Source organism: Triticum urartu, chromosome 4A, assembly GCF_056163025.1.
Source record: "Triticum urartu cultivar PI428250 chromosome 4A, HENAU_Tu73, whole genome shotgun sequence".
NCBI classification, from domain to species: Eukaryota; Viridiplantae; Streptophyta; class Magnoliopsida; order Poales; family Poaceae; genus Triticum; species Triticum urartu.
This window is the reverse complement of record NC_141876.1, coordinates 36,194,867-36,207,566: the sequence shown is the minus strand read 5'-3', so window position 1 is coordinate 36,207,566 and position 12,700 is coordinate 36,194,867. Positions and strand designations below refer to the sequence as shown.

General features: G+C 42.1%; 1 pseudogene; it reads left to right on the top strand.

Moving 5' to 3' along the window:
• The first annotated feature begins 11,279 nt into the window (after window positions 1-11,279).
• Window positions 11,280-11,740, top strand: LOC147974643 (uncharacterized; annotated as a pseudogene).
• Window positions 11,741-12,700: the final 960 nt, after the last annotated feature.

Sequence of the window (12,700 nt, the reverse complement as noted above, 5' to 3'; positions counted from 1 at the left end):
AAATAGACTGCTCAATTAATTGGCTCCTGATTAAAATTAGTTAGTATGTTGATTCAAAATTAATCCTCCACTTTTTCCGTTCGTTAGTTAGTCTGTTATAATCTTTGCCCACTGTCTATCCCATTCCAAACCCTCGCACTGCCACCAACGAGCCCCTCTTCTGTTCGTTTTCACTATCTCCGGTTGTTTGCGACCGCTCCTCTTCCTCATGCCAGCCTCCCTCTTATCCAACCCCTCCCCCAACCGCTGATCCTGGCCATGGTGTTGTATCCGACGCCCTCGCGGCTACCCGGCACGGCCGCATCGTAAAGATGGAATATTTTTGGCAAGCCAAGAAATTTCTATCTTCTATTTATGACAAAGAATCTGGTGGTGCCTCATACATTACTTGTATTGTTTGTCTGTTTTCACAAAAATACCACACATTTCATTTCTTTTAGAAAAACTTCACACATGAGTGGAACAATCAACCATTTATATTACAAAATATAAACCATAATTGTCTGTTTTTTTTATCATTTTCTACTTTACTGTTCATAAGGGTGCACATGTACCCAGCATGCTCAGAAAAAATATTTGGTATTTTAGAATCACCTACGTCTTTCGAGAAAAAAACGAGTCCACGGAGATTTGAGAAACCATAAAAACCTACATGTAAAAATATGTAATCTTACCTTCCAGCAATCTATTAGTAGGTTGGTTAAAAAATATACAAGAAATTAGCATGAAATCTTTATTAACTATAGATACATTTTACACATATATCACACGGTGTTTGACTTTTCATCCTCTTAGGTTGCAATAAGATTTTTACTGGTCATTACTTAGGCAGGCTCTAATCCCTTATCAGTGAGTATAGTTAGTGAGTATAGTTAGTGATAGTGTTCTGGGGGCTCGGCTAGAGGGTTATCATGAGCCGTCCTAAGACATACTATCAGTCTGTGATGATGTGTTCACGTCAACCTCACCCAAAATGGACTGCTCAATTGATTGGCTCCTAATTAAAATTAGTTAGTTTGTTGATTCAAAATTAATCCTCCATTTTTTCCGCTCCTTGGTTAGTCTGTTATAATCTTTGCCCTCTGTCCTTCCCATTCCAAACCCTCGCACTGCCACCACCGAGCCCCTCTTTGGTTCGTTTTTATTATCTCCGGTTGTTTGCGGCCGCTCCTCTACCTCATGACAGCCTCCCTCTTATCCAATCCCTCCCCCAACCGCTGATCCTGGCCATGGTGTTGTATCCGACGCCCCCGCGGCTACCCGGCGCGGCCGCATCGTAAAGATGGAATATTTTTTGCGAGCGAAGAAATTTCTATCTTCTATTTATGACATAAAGAATCTGGTGGTGCCTCATACATTACTTGTATTGTTTGTCTGTTTTCACAAAAATACTACACATTTCATTTCTTTTAGAAAAACTTGACACATGAGTGGAACAATCAACCATTTATATTACAAAATATAAACCATAATTGTCTGTTTTTTATCACTTTCTACTTTACTGTTCATAAGGGTGCACGCGTACCCAGCATGCTCAGAAAAATATTTGGTATTTTACCATCGCCTACGTCTTTCGAGAAAAAAAGTGTCCATAGAGATTTGAGAAACCATAAAAAACTAGATGTAAAAATATGTAATCTTACCTTCCAGCAATCTATTAATAGGTTGGTTAAAAAATATACAAGAAATTAGCATGAAATCTTTATTAACTATAGATACATTTTACAGGTTTTTGACTTTTCATCCTCTTAGGTTGCAATAAGATTTTTACTGGTCATATTTACTTAGGCAGGCTCTGATCCCTTATCAGTGAGAATAGTCAGTGATAGTGTTCTGGGGGCTCGGCTAGAGGGTTATCACGAGCCGTCCTAAGACATACTATCAGTCTGTGATGATGTGTTCGCGTCAATCTCACCCAAAATGGACCGCTCAATTGATTGGCTCCTAATTAAAATTAGTTAGTCTGTTGATTCAAAATTAATCCTCCATTTTTTCCGCTCGTTAGTTAGTCCGTTATAATCTTTGCCCACTGTTTGTCCCATTTCAAACCCTCGCACTGCCACCACCGAGCCCCTCTTCGGTTCGTTTTCACTATCTCCGGTTGTTTGCGACCGCTCCTCTTCCTCATGTCAGCCTCCCTTTTATCCAACCCCTCCCCCAACCACTGATCCTGGCCATGGTGTTGTATCTGACGCCCCTGCGGCTACCCGGCGTGGCCGCATCGTTTTGACGTGGTTGCTCTCACGTCGACCTGACACGACGGCTTCCAAGTTGACCTGTTCCTTACCATTATGCTAGTGTTTAACTTATGCATGCACCAATACTCTTTTCTTGTATGACCGTGTACATACAATAAATTCATATAGCAAGGTATATGTCATATAAATTTTACATATTTCTTTTGAATTTGCCCTAGGGACTCACACCTGACATGTGGGACCCAATTGTTTTCCAATTTATTTATTATAATATTTCTGTAATTAACATAAATGTACTTATATAGTTTTTGCATTCACGGTGGGACCACCGTTACTGCATGTAAGGAGATAAATAAACGATGGAAAAACATGTCACCAGGAACATCTAATGTGAGGAATCCACAAACCCAGTCCTATTATATTTAGTGTAGGTAATTTATATGTAATTTTTATTATGTTTGAGGTGTTTTGTACTTCCAGTGAATCTTTATAATAGATTTGATCCTTTTCAAAAAAGTTATATATTATTTTTATTTGCCATGGGGGCCACCAGTTAGTGTTAGGAGATAAAGAAATTTTCACAAAACAAAAACTAAAAGGAACTAAGAGAATATATTTTTTTTGAGGCAAAGAGAGACTGAGAGATGCAGTAGCGACCTGCGGCTCGTGTGCACTTTATACAAAACAAATGCCGTTCGGCCCATAATGGGGAAAATAAGGACCAATGACAAAAGAAAAAGAAAAGGAATAGGGAGAGATAGGCGCGAGAGCAACTAACTAAGGGGAACCCCTTACAGGGAGGTTCTCAAGTGTCATTTTTAGTGGGCTGACAGCGTGTCATTTGGCGCGCACTCAACTGCCGCCACGTTCGAGTGTTGGGCCCTCTCTTTGGTTTTTCTTTTTCTGTACGCGTTTTCGGCGTTTAGATGGTTTTCCCCTTTTTTTGTTAGCTTTCTGGTTTTCGCATGGTTTTCTCAAGATTTTGGAGAAAGCAATTCAAAAGAATGCGCGAAAAATATCCATTTTTTCCTTCACGAGAGACACATATTTGCTTCTTAAGAAGGCACAGGTTTGCTTACGCGAGAGAAATGGTTGTGCCTCTAGGAAAAGGAAAAATGCACGTTTTTTTCTTCCACGAGAGGCACATGTTTGCTTCTTACCAAGGCACATATTTGCTTCCGTGTGAGGCACAATTGTGCCTCTCAAAAATGAAAAAAAAATGTAGTTTTTCTGGTTCCATGAGAGGCACAAATTTTCTTCTCGTCGAGGTGCCTCTGAGAAAGGGAAAACGCGTTATAATTTTTGTTTGCTTCCACAAGAGGCCCAAAATTTCTTCTCGTGGAGGTGCCTCTACAAAGGGAAAAATCGTGTTATTTTTTTTTTGCTTCCACGAGAGGCATAAGTTTGCTTTTTGTGAAGGCACACCTCCGCGAGAACACAAAAGAGGGAAAAATGCTTATCCACGAGAGGCATAAATTTGCTATTGTGAGAAGCAATGCTCCTCTCGGAAAGGGGAGAAAATAAAAAAAATGTTTTCGGCTAGGTTTTGTAAAAAAAAGTTCGTCAAATCTATTAAGATAGGATCTAGTTTTGAAGACCTCGACATGAGAAATCCAGCGGTAAAAACATTTTGGAATTTGAATGCACGGTTTAAGAGATGAAACGTTTTGAAAATTGAATCTATGAAAAAAAAGAAAAACTCCCAAGTTGCCACTTCTCGGCCCATGACGGAGTCGGAGTGACCTTTCCAAGGGATACCTAAGGGATTTCAGATGGGCACCCACTCAAGTGAGGACCTCCTATTTGGCGACCTGCGCACCACATAGAGGGGACACGCGCACCCCACCCCCCCACCCCCATCCTTTTGCACGTGTTTTTTGCGCTGGCCCATGTGCGGGCCTGGACACCACTATTTTTCATTTTATTTTTTTCAATAACTTGGAATTTGAAAAAATGTGAAATTGAAAAAGAGTTGTTTGAGAAACCATAAAATGTTCGTAAATTTTAATTATTCATGATTTTCAAAAATGTCAGAGAAATCATAAAAAGTTCGCAAATGGAAAAAAATGGTAGTATTGTTTTAAACATGTTCACATATTCAAAAATTATCATGATTTCGAAAATATATTCATAAAACAACAATTTTTATATTAAATAGTTTTTGGGGAATTTTAAATGTTCATGGATTTTACAAAAAAAATCACAAAAATCCAAAAATTGTTCTCGAATTTCAGAAATTATTCCAAAATTTCCAATTAACTTCGCTGATTAAAAAATGTTTGCATATTCAAAAAATGATCATTAATTTATAAAAATATTTTTACTGAATATATTTGGGAATTTCCACAAAAATTTGGAAAATATTAATCAACTCAAAAATGTTCGCCGATTCAAAGAAATATTCATGAGTTTTAAACAAATATACATGATACCAAAAAATATTTACAATTTTTTAAAAGGCGTTCAGGATTTCAAAAAACTGTTCACAGATTTTAAAAAATGTTCATGACTTCAAAACATGTTAATGATTTCAATAAATGCTCATGACTTCAAAAAATGTTCACACATTCGAAATATGTGCACAAATTTGAAAGATGTTCGCAAAATGAAAAAGAAAAATAAGAAAAAAAATTAAGAATGGGAAATGAAAAAGGAAAAGAAGAAGAAAAACAAACATGGAAAAAATAAAATGAAAATTAAATAATAAAAATGTAAAATAAAAAACTGAAAATAAAAAAGATAAAGATAAAGGAATGAAAAACCAAAAAACACATGTTCAGACTAGGTTCAAGAACTTTTCCAAAACACAAGGAAAAAACATGCCGGCCTGGCCCATATGTTGAACCGGCGCGTGAAGATTCTATGGGCTAGCTCGCTATCCAGAGACCTACGTGCCAAATAGGAACCGTGCTTTGGCCATTGCTGTGCTGCGCTTGAGCAAGAGGTAGATGCTGGGCCAAGCAGCTGCGACCCGGATGTACAGTGTATATTTAATAATACGAAATTGGTTATTTCCAAACGTTTGGAAAATCCCAACAGATACGAATGATCCCGTCACCATCCGATCCGCATCACGCGAGTAATCAGCATCCTGACGATAGTTAGTTTCACAAGTGACATATGCGTGATGTCCTGGGCGAGTGGGTCCGAAGATTCAGTTTCACGAGCGACACACGCGGGGCGTCGCAGGCCCGAAGATTCGGTGGGTTGACCTTCTTCACTTTCATATCAGCAAAGCATGTTATTTTTTTGGGTTTATCTTCTCAACTTTGTCTCGCACAGCGCACTAATAAACTCCCCTAAGTACCACACTTCTTGTAGAACTAGATGATACCCCGCGCGTTGCTGCGGGAATTAGTTGCAATATATTTCAATCATATTTGATAATATGAAATATGAACATTGGATTAATAAATGAAACTAAAACAAAAACAATATATTTACTATATTTTATTATTGTATAGTTTTAAAATATCCAGCAAAGATAATAGCATAATATAATGCATGGTGGGTCTTCATCCATGCATGGATCTGCCAGATTCCTTTTAGAAAAACCAAAGCCAATTGTTACTTAATGGGTAAATTGAGAGAGTATCTGCCATCTCTGCAATTTTGTATGGGAAGATTGCACTTGGTTTTCCCTCAAAAAATAAAATCGCGCTTAATTTTGTTCATGCAATTATTCGCTGAAGACTTGACAGGTAGCATTGTCCATGGAATTAATGGCTAGCAACTTAGTTGCAGCTGTCCAATTGTTTGTATAAATTCGATGTTTCATGCTCTCTTTATAGAACTTAGACAATCACGCAAGGTCTCACTTCCCTTTACATATACCACCTGGGTGCAATTGATAACTTATAATAGTTTAGAAAGTAGTGAAGGCTGAATCGTTGCTATATGAATTTTTAAGAAGTACTTACGATTTCAAATGAAAAAATGGTATCTGCAGATGTACCGTTAATTTGCCAGAAACGCATATGATTAATTTTTATGCCATGAATTTTTAAGCCATCCATTTCTTATGTCTTCTAGTAGCGGTGATGAGCCTGTGACTATATCCTATGACAATATAACCAAAGGGGTGATAAATGGACTATGCATTTGGAAATTAAAACAAAGTACATGCATGATACGTTGAAGCAACAAACCTGACAGTGTCAGAATTTTGCAATGATAAAGATTGCCGAATTCAAGAGTAGAGAAAATCTGCATCAGTCATTCGTACACAAAATGCTGATTTAGGAGCGAAGAATGTTGTCGACCGTCAGTGTTATGTGAGGTCATATTGATTGGGGTAAAATATAAGAGAATGTGTAGAATGCACTTTATACCTGCAAACAAAAATGAACAAACCATATGTTATTGCCAGAACATCATATTGTATAACATAGAGATAATCATAGTGACTACATTAACCATAAGAAATCTTGAACAGATGATCCCGTGATACGATGCATAGTGTTAATCTCTGCAGAAGAATAAAAATGCAGCAATAAGCTAGCATCACTGCTTATCTCTAAGGCGTAAGATTGCCAACGATCAGAAGGTTGAACAGAGATCATGAGACAGGTATACGGGGCCATCCTGATGAACAACAGTGAGGAAGGGGATGGAGTTAGAATGCAACAATAAAGGTTTCAAAGCTCAAATGCGGGAAGAAACATTAGAGCTTACCTCCATGTAGTAGTAGAAGTCGGAATTCCATATTTACGACTGCGTGTGGCCTGCTGCAAAAAGATACAGGAGCACGGGCCCATCCCAAAAAACAACATCAAAGAAATAAGATAGATCCAAATGCTATGGAGTAGATGAATCAGAAGAGAAATTACAACATTATATTAATTAATCAACCTTGTTTACACACGGTCGAATTTCCAGTGTGGGATGCTGGTGGTTGTACGGTTGGCCGACACATATGGCCGAGGGCAGAAGGCCACGACTGTGTGGACACAAGAAGACGCCGCGACTGGCTTGGGCGGCTCAGACGACCGGTGGAGGAGCGGCACCGGAGTCACCTTGGCCGGAATAGAGACATAGAAGGGATGGGAGGACCACGGCACCGTGTACGCCGTCTTGACAACGCGGGCACCACACTGGCAAGGGGAGCGTAACCACGGAGAATCCCAAACGGTCGCTCAAGCAAGTCGGATCGGCGGTCCTGCCGGAGGAGCGCCTAGCGTGGAGATGAACGCCCAGCCGCCGCTCCATACAAAGCGTTGAAGATGTGTAGCGGCTGGAGGGGAGAAAAGAAAACAGGCGCTGGAAGGGGAGAAGACTACGCTGAACACAGGTAACAGAGAGATGGGCATTAAACTGATTGAATTCCTAGCGGCGCATACGGTAAAAGGTTTTCTAGGGGTGCACACATTAAGAGATCACGATTGTAGGCTTCGAGCATCTACTGATCCAATGGCTAATAATAATTTGGGTTTCCCTTGAAAGAAATTGGGTGATGTGGCGCATACAAGATGGATTAGACTCATGTGAACGCTGACGTGGCATTAAGATGATGTGGACAGTGTACATGTTGAGAGAACTGGTAGTAGTGGGGATCAACTTCTTAAAAATGTAAGATTCAAACTTCATTTTTTTTTGTCTTGCGTGTTCAACATCTCACGACACTTTCTTTTTTTGTAAGAAGTTTTTTTACCAAGACATAATTTTTTTTGTTGAAACGTAACCCATCACAGGCTTGATAATTTACGCACCGTGATAACTTTTATCTAAAGAAAAATGTTGAAACAATCCTCCTGATAATTTCCTTGTCAATAGTCTGGTAATATATACACCGCAGGCCTGGCAACATATGTACCAAAAACCGTGATAACTTTGAAATAATAGTTGTTCAAAACATAACCCGATAACTTATATAAAAATAATGTGGTACTATACACACCACAAAGTTGATATCTCACATACAAAACACCGCAATAACCTTTTGACCCCAAAAGAGAAGTTGAGAAACATACCCCTGGTAATTTCCGTGTGTAATAGCATGATAATATACGCACATCAGAGCTGATAACATTTTTGCCCAAACATGATAACTTTTTAACCTGTAAAAAGTTAAAAATATCACCGGCAACTTATGTGTAAATAACATGGTAATATACGCACATCAGAGTTGATAACTCATTTACAAACAACACGGTAATTATTGACCCGGTTAAAACTTGTTAAAAAAACAAACCCTGGTAGCATGATAATATACTCACAAGAGAGATGATAAGTCAAATATAAACATCGCCAGTAACTTTTGACCCTGAAATAAAAATTGTTCAAAAAATATATCTCCGGTAGCTTATGTGAAATAGTCCTGGTTATATACGCACAACAGATGTGATAACCCATGTACAACACCGTGATAACTTTTGACTTCGTGATAAAAATATTGGAAAACACATCACTGATAATTTCTGTGTAAATAACATGCTAATATAATATGCGCACAACAAAGCTGATAACTTACTTAGCCCATGCGTGGTAACATTTTTGATCTGGGGAATAGAAGTTCCAACATCTCTCGGTAACTTATATGTAAATAACATGGTAATATACACATCGTAGACCTAATAATCTATATACAAGCACCATGGTAATGTTTAACCCGGGGAAAAAAGTTGTTGCAAAGCATACCCCACCATAACTTCTATGTAAACAACATGATAACTTACGTACCACATGCGTCATAACTTACTTAGCCCTAACATGATAACTTTTTGACCCAAATAAGTCAATGGAACATATCAACCTATGATCTAGTTTTGGAGGTCTTGTCGCGACAAAACATGATAACTTACTTAACCCTAACATGATAACTTTTTGACCCAAAAAAGTCACTGGAACAAATCAACTTGTGATCTAGTTTCGAAGGTCTTGTCGCGGCAAATTTTTAGGTGGAAACGAATTTTCAATCTTACCAATGGTTTGAGCCGCAAAACATGTTCAAGTTCTGAAATAGGAGAATTTATGATGATATCAAGTTTTTTATCCTCTGGTGCATGCATGCATGTGTATGTGGGGAGAAGGTTGGAGTCAACTTTTTTTATGCCCTGGCAATTGCTATATAGACACATGATAACTTATGCACCACTTATGCGAATATTCGTTTTTGAGCCCGGTCTCAAATGCTCCCGTTATCCACACCACGAGCTCGCATATGGATCTGTGTTGTCAGGCGTATTTACCGATAGTATATCCCGCTTTTTAGGCCGCGCACCAGGCACACAGAACAGGGAGTCATTGCACGGCTCAGCCTTGTTTCTGAGCGGCCGGGCACACAAACGGCTACCAGATGAGAACATATTAAATGCAGCTCGCCCACCCACCCACAACCAATAGTTCGCATAAAAAATCCTCATCGTCCCACTGCTAACCCTTTTGCAGCTCGGCTGCCATGTCCAGTGCGTCTTCCTCCTTTTTTTGAAACAAGTCGTCTTCCTCATGTCTCCCTGTGTCAGCATACTAGGGCGTGTTTGGTTGCCCGCATTAGGCCCAGCCTGGCCCAGGCGGGAAGAATTTGGCCCGTTTGGTTTCCTGCATTCACTGTGCGGCCCGCATCGCACGAAACTTAAAGCACATCCAGGCCAGGCCTAGGGGAAACGCACGAATCGGCAGTAGCTCACGAGCCTGGCTCGGGCGAGGCAGGGGAGGGCGACGCGCTTCTCCCCTCATGCGAGCAGGGGAGATGGCCCGAGCTCGCCCGCGCCGCCGAAAAATCGGCGGGAGGATTTCGGCTCATCTCCCGCCGCTCCACCCCTATTTAGCCCCTCCTCACCGCCCCAACTCCCGCCACCATTCTTCCTCCGTTCACGCTTTCCTGCCGACGCGCATCGAAACCGACGAGCAGGTAAGTGGCGCATCTTCATCGGCCGGCGGTCCACGGCGTCGGAGCTCCTCCACCGGCCGGCGTTCATCTTCCACCACCATCCCCCCTCGTCCTCAAGCTGCAGCCATGGCCTCTGTGAGTTCAATCCCCCTTTCTCTCTGTTTCTTCTAGCTAGATCTGAGCTACAGCTAGTGTTTGATCTAGATTGATGGTTGATTAGGGATCTGATTTGTGAGCTGATATGGTTGGTTGCTATGCTGCGGTTGCAATTTGTGGTAGGGCTAGATGTTCAAGCATGTGGTAGGCTAGATTAGTAGTAGAGTTTGAAGTTGAACCTTGTGCTTGTGTTGAATCATGCTTAGATCTATGATTTGTAGCTATTGGTGGTCCATTTGTAGCATGTTGTTTGTTGTAGATGTATGTTCCTGCTCATAGATTGTCTGGTATGCTTAGTATGATAGTGATGAAGCATGTGCTTGCTATGATAGTGATGAACCATGTACATGTATGCTCCTGCTTTCATGGATTGTCCGGTATGTTGTGTGCTATGCTCACTGTCAATGCATGCTACGATTGTAGGGCATGACCACGCAGACGCAAGATCTTAGTCAGGCCCTTGTCGTGTCCGACAGCCAGTTTGCTCCATCGTTTGTCGAGGACTCGCAGCCTATGGCCCAGATGGCACCTGATTCATAGGTGTTCGAGTCTGATTCCCTCTATGTGCCAGTAGTGCTCGTTGAGCCAAATCCTACTGTTGCTGTAGCCGCTGCAATCAAGCTAACAGCAGCAAAGGCAAAGAAGGATGGTAGGTCGAACAACATGAAGTGGCAGCCGTTCATGTCCATGTTTGTGCTGAAAAAGATGTGTGAGCTCATCTCTAGTGAAGTTAGGACTGACAAGGGCTTCAAGGAGGTGCACTTGAACACCGTTGCGAAGCAGGTGTTTGAGTTCTGTGGGCAAGAGGTGTCTGCCACCCAGGTGTACAACCACCTGAGGAAGTGGAGAAGTCGGTGGATCCAAGTGTCCAAGCTGAGAGACCTTAGCGGCGCCTCATGGGATGAGAACACTTGCTCCATAGTTCTGGAGGCAGAGCACTATGCCGGCCATGTCGCGGTTAGCTCACATCCCTCTTCCTTTTCATACTGTCCACCATTGCCTACTCCTAATCGCAACTAACAACACTTGTGTTTCATTCTTAGGACCACCCAAGGGACGCTGAGTTCCTCAACACACCCATCCATAACTACAACCAGATGCAGCACATCTTCTCCTTCGGGCTGGCAACTGGGAAGCATGCCATGGGATCGGGTGAGCCTCTTGGTTATCCCATGCCAGACTTCCCTGGGACACCGAACGTCGAGGATATGATGGCCCTGACAAGCCCGCTGCGAAGCCCTTCGACAAGCCATTTGACCCCGTCCATGATAGGAAGAGGAAGAGAGGAGGCCTGATGGAGGAGGAGATCAATGTCTTTTACAGCATGACTGAGGCGGTGAAGGAGGTGGCAACAACCATCAGGGAGTGCAAGCCCCTCGACGTCCACCCTGACCTGTATGGCGCTGTCATGACCGAGGGTGGATTCAGCGACGAGGCTCTCATGGCAGCTCTCAGCCACCTGCTTGACAACAAGGCCCAAGGTGTTGGGTTCGTTGCCATGGCCGACGCTCATAGGGTGCTGTGGCTCAGGAGCTGGCTGGGCAAGCACTACTACTAGGGTAGTGCTGCCTGTGAGCGTGCATGATCCCCGACGGCAATGGCGGTGGCGACGACGACGATGATGATGACGACGTACATTTTGTGTAGCTAGGGCTCAAAAACTATTTGATGGTCTGTATATTTTGGTGAGGTGATAATGTGGTATATACTAACCCCTCGCGCTGATGGTGAACTTGCGTGGTAGGACGACACCCTCTTTTGGATGTGGTGGTAGGTTAACACCAAGGTAGTGCTAGGTTGAACTTGCTATGCTGTATGATCATGCATGCTTTACTTCTCTTCTGCTCCATTTTTCTTTGTGTGCTACTTTGCTTGCTACTTGTGCTCCATTGATTTGCTGCTTCAACTCTTGCTCTTGTGCATTGCTAGGGCAAGTGGTATGCCGTGTTCATCGGTGAGGTTCCAGGGGTTTATAGTTCATGAGAAGAAGCAAATGCACAAGTGGCATCGTATAGCAACAGCAACTATAGAGGGTTCAAGACTAGGCAGGCAGCATAACAAGCTTACTCCGCCTGGGTGCGGAAGCACGGAGGCAGCAGTGTCGACAGTGCCAAGGTTGGAGCTGTCAAAGTGGAAGCTGCTAAGGTGGATCGTCAGTTCGGCCTGAAGCTGAAGAACTTCATCATCTTCGCCCAGTTCGTCACCATTGCTGTGTTGTGGCGTTGGTGTGGGTAAGCTCACCAACTAGGGTACAAGGTAAGCACAACATGTACGCTGTATGCAACCAAACGCCGTGTTCATGTGCCGCTAGGGCCAATGCAACCAACCAAACAAAGTGCACTTGCGTATTACCTAATGCAGGGACTAGGGATGCAGGCAACCAAACAAGTTGCATATGGCGTATTAGGGCCTGTTTTTTCTCAACCAGACTAGGTTGAGAAGGATATGCAATGCGACTACTGTTCCAAACTGGAACCAAACACGCCCCTATCTTCTTCTCATTGCATGTCCGTTTTGC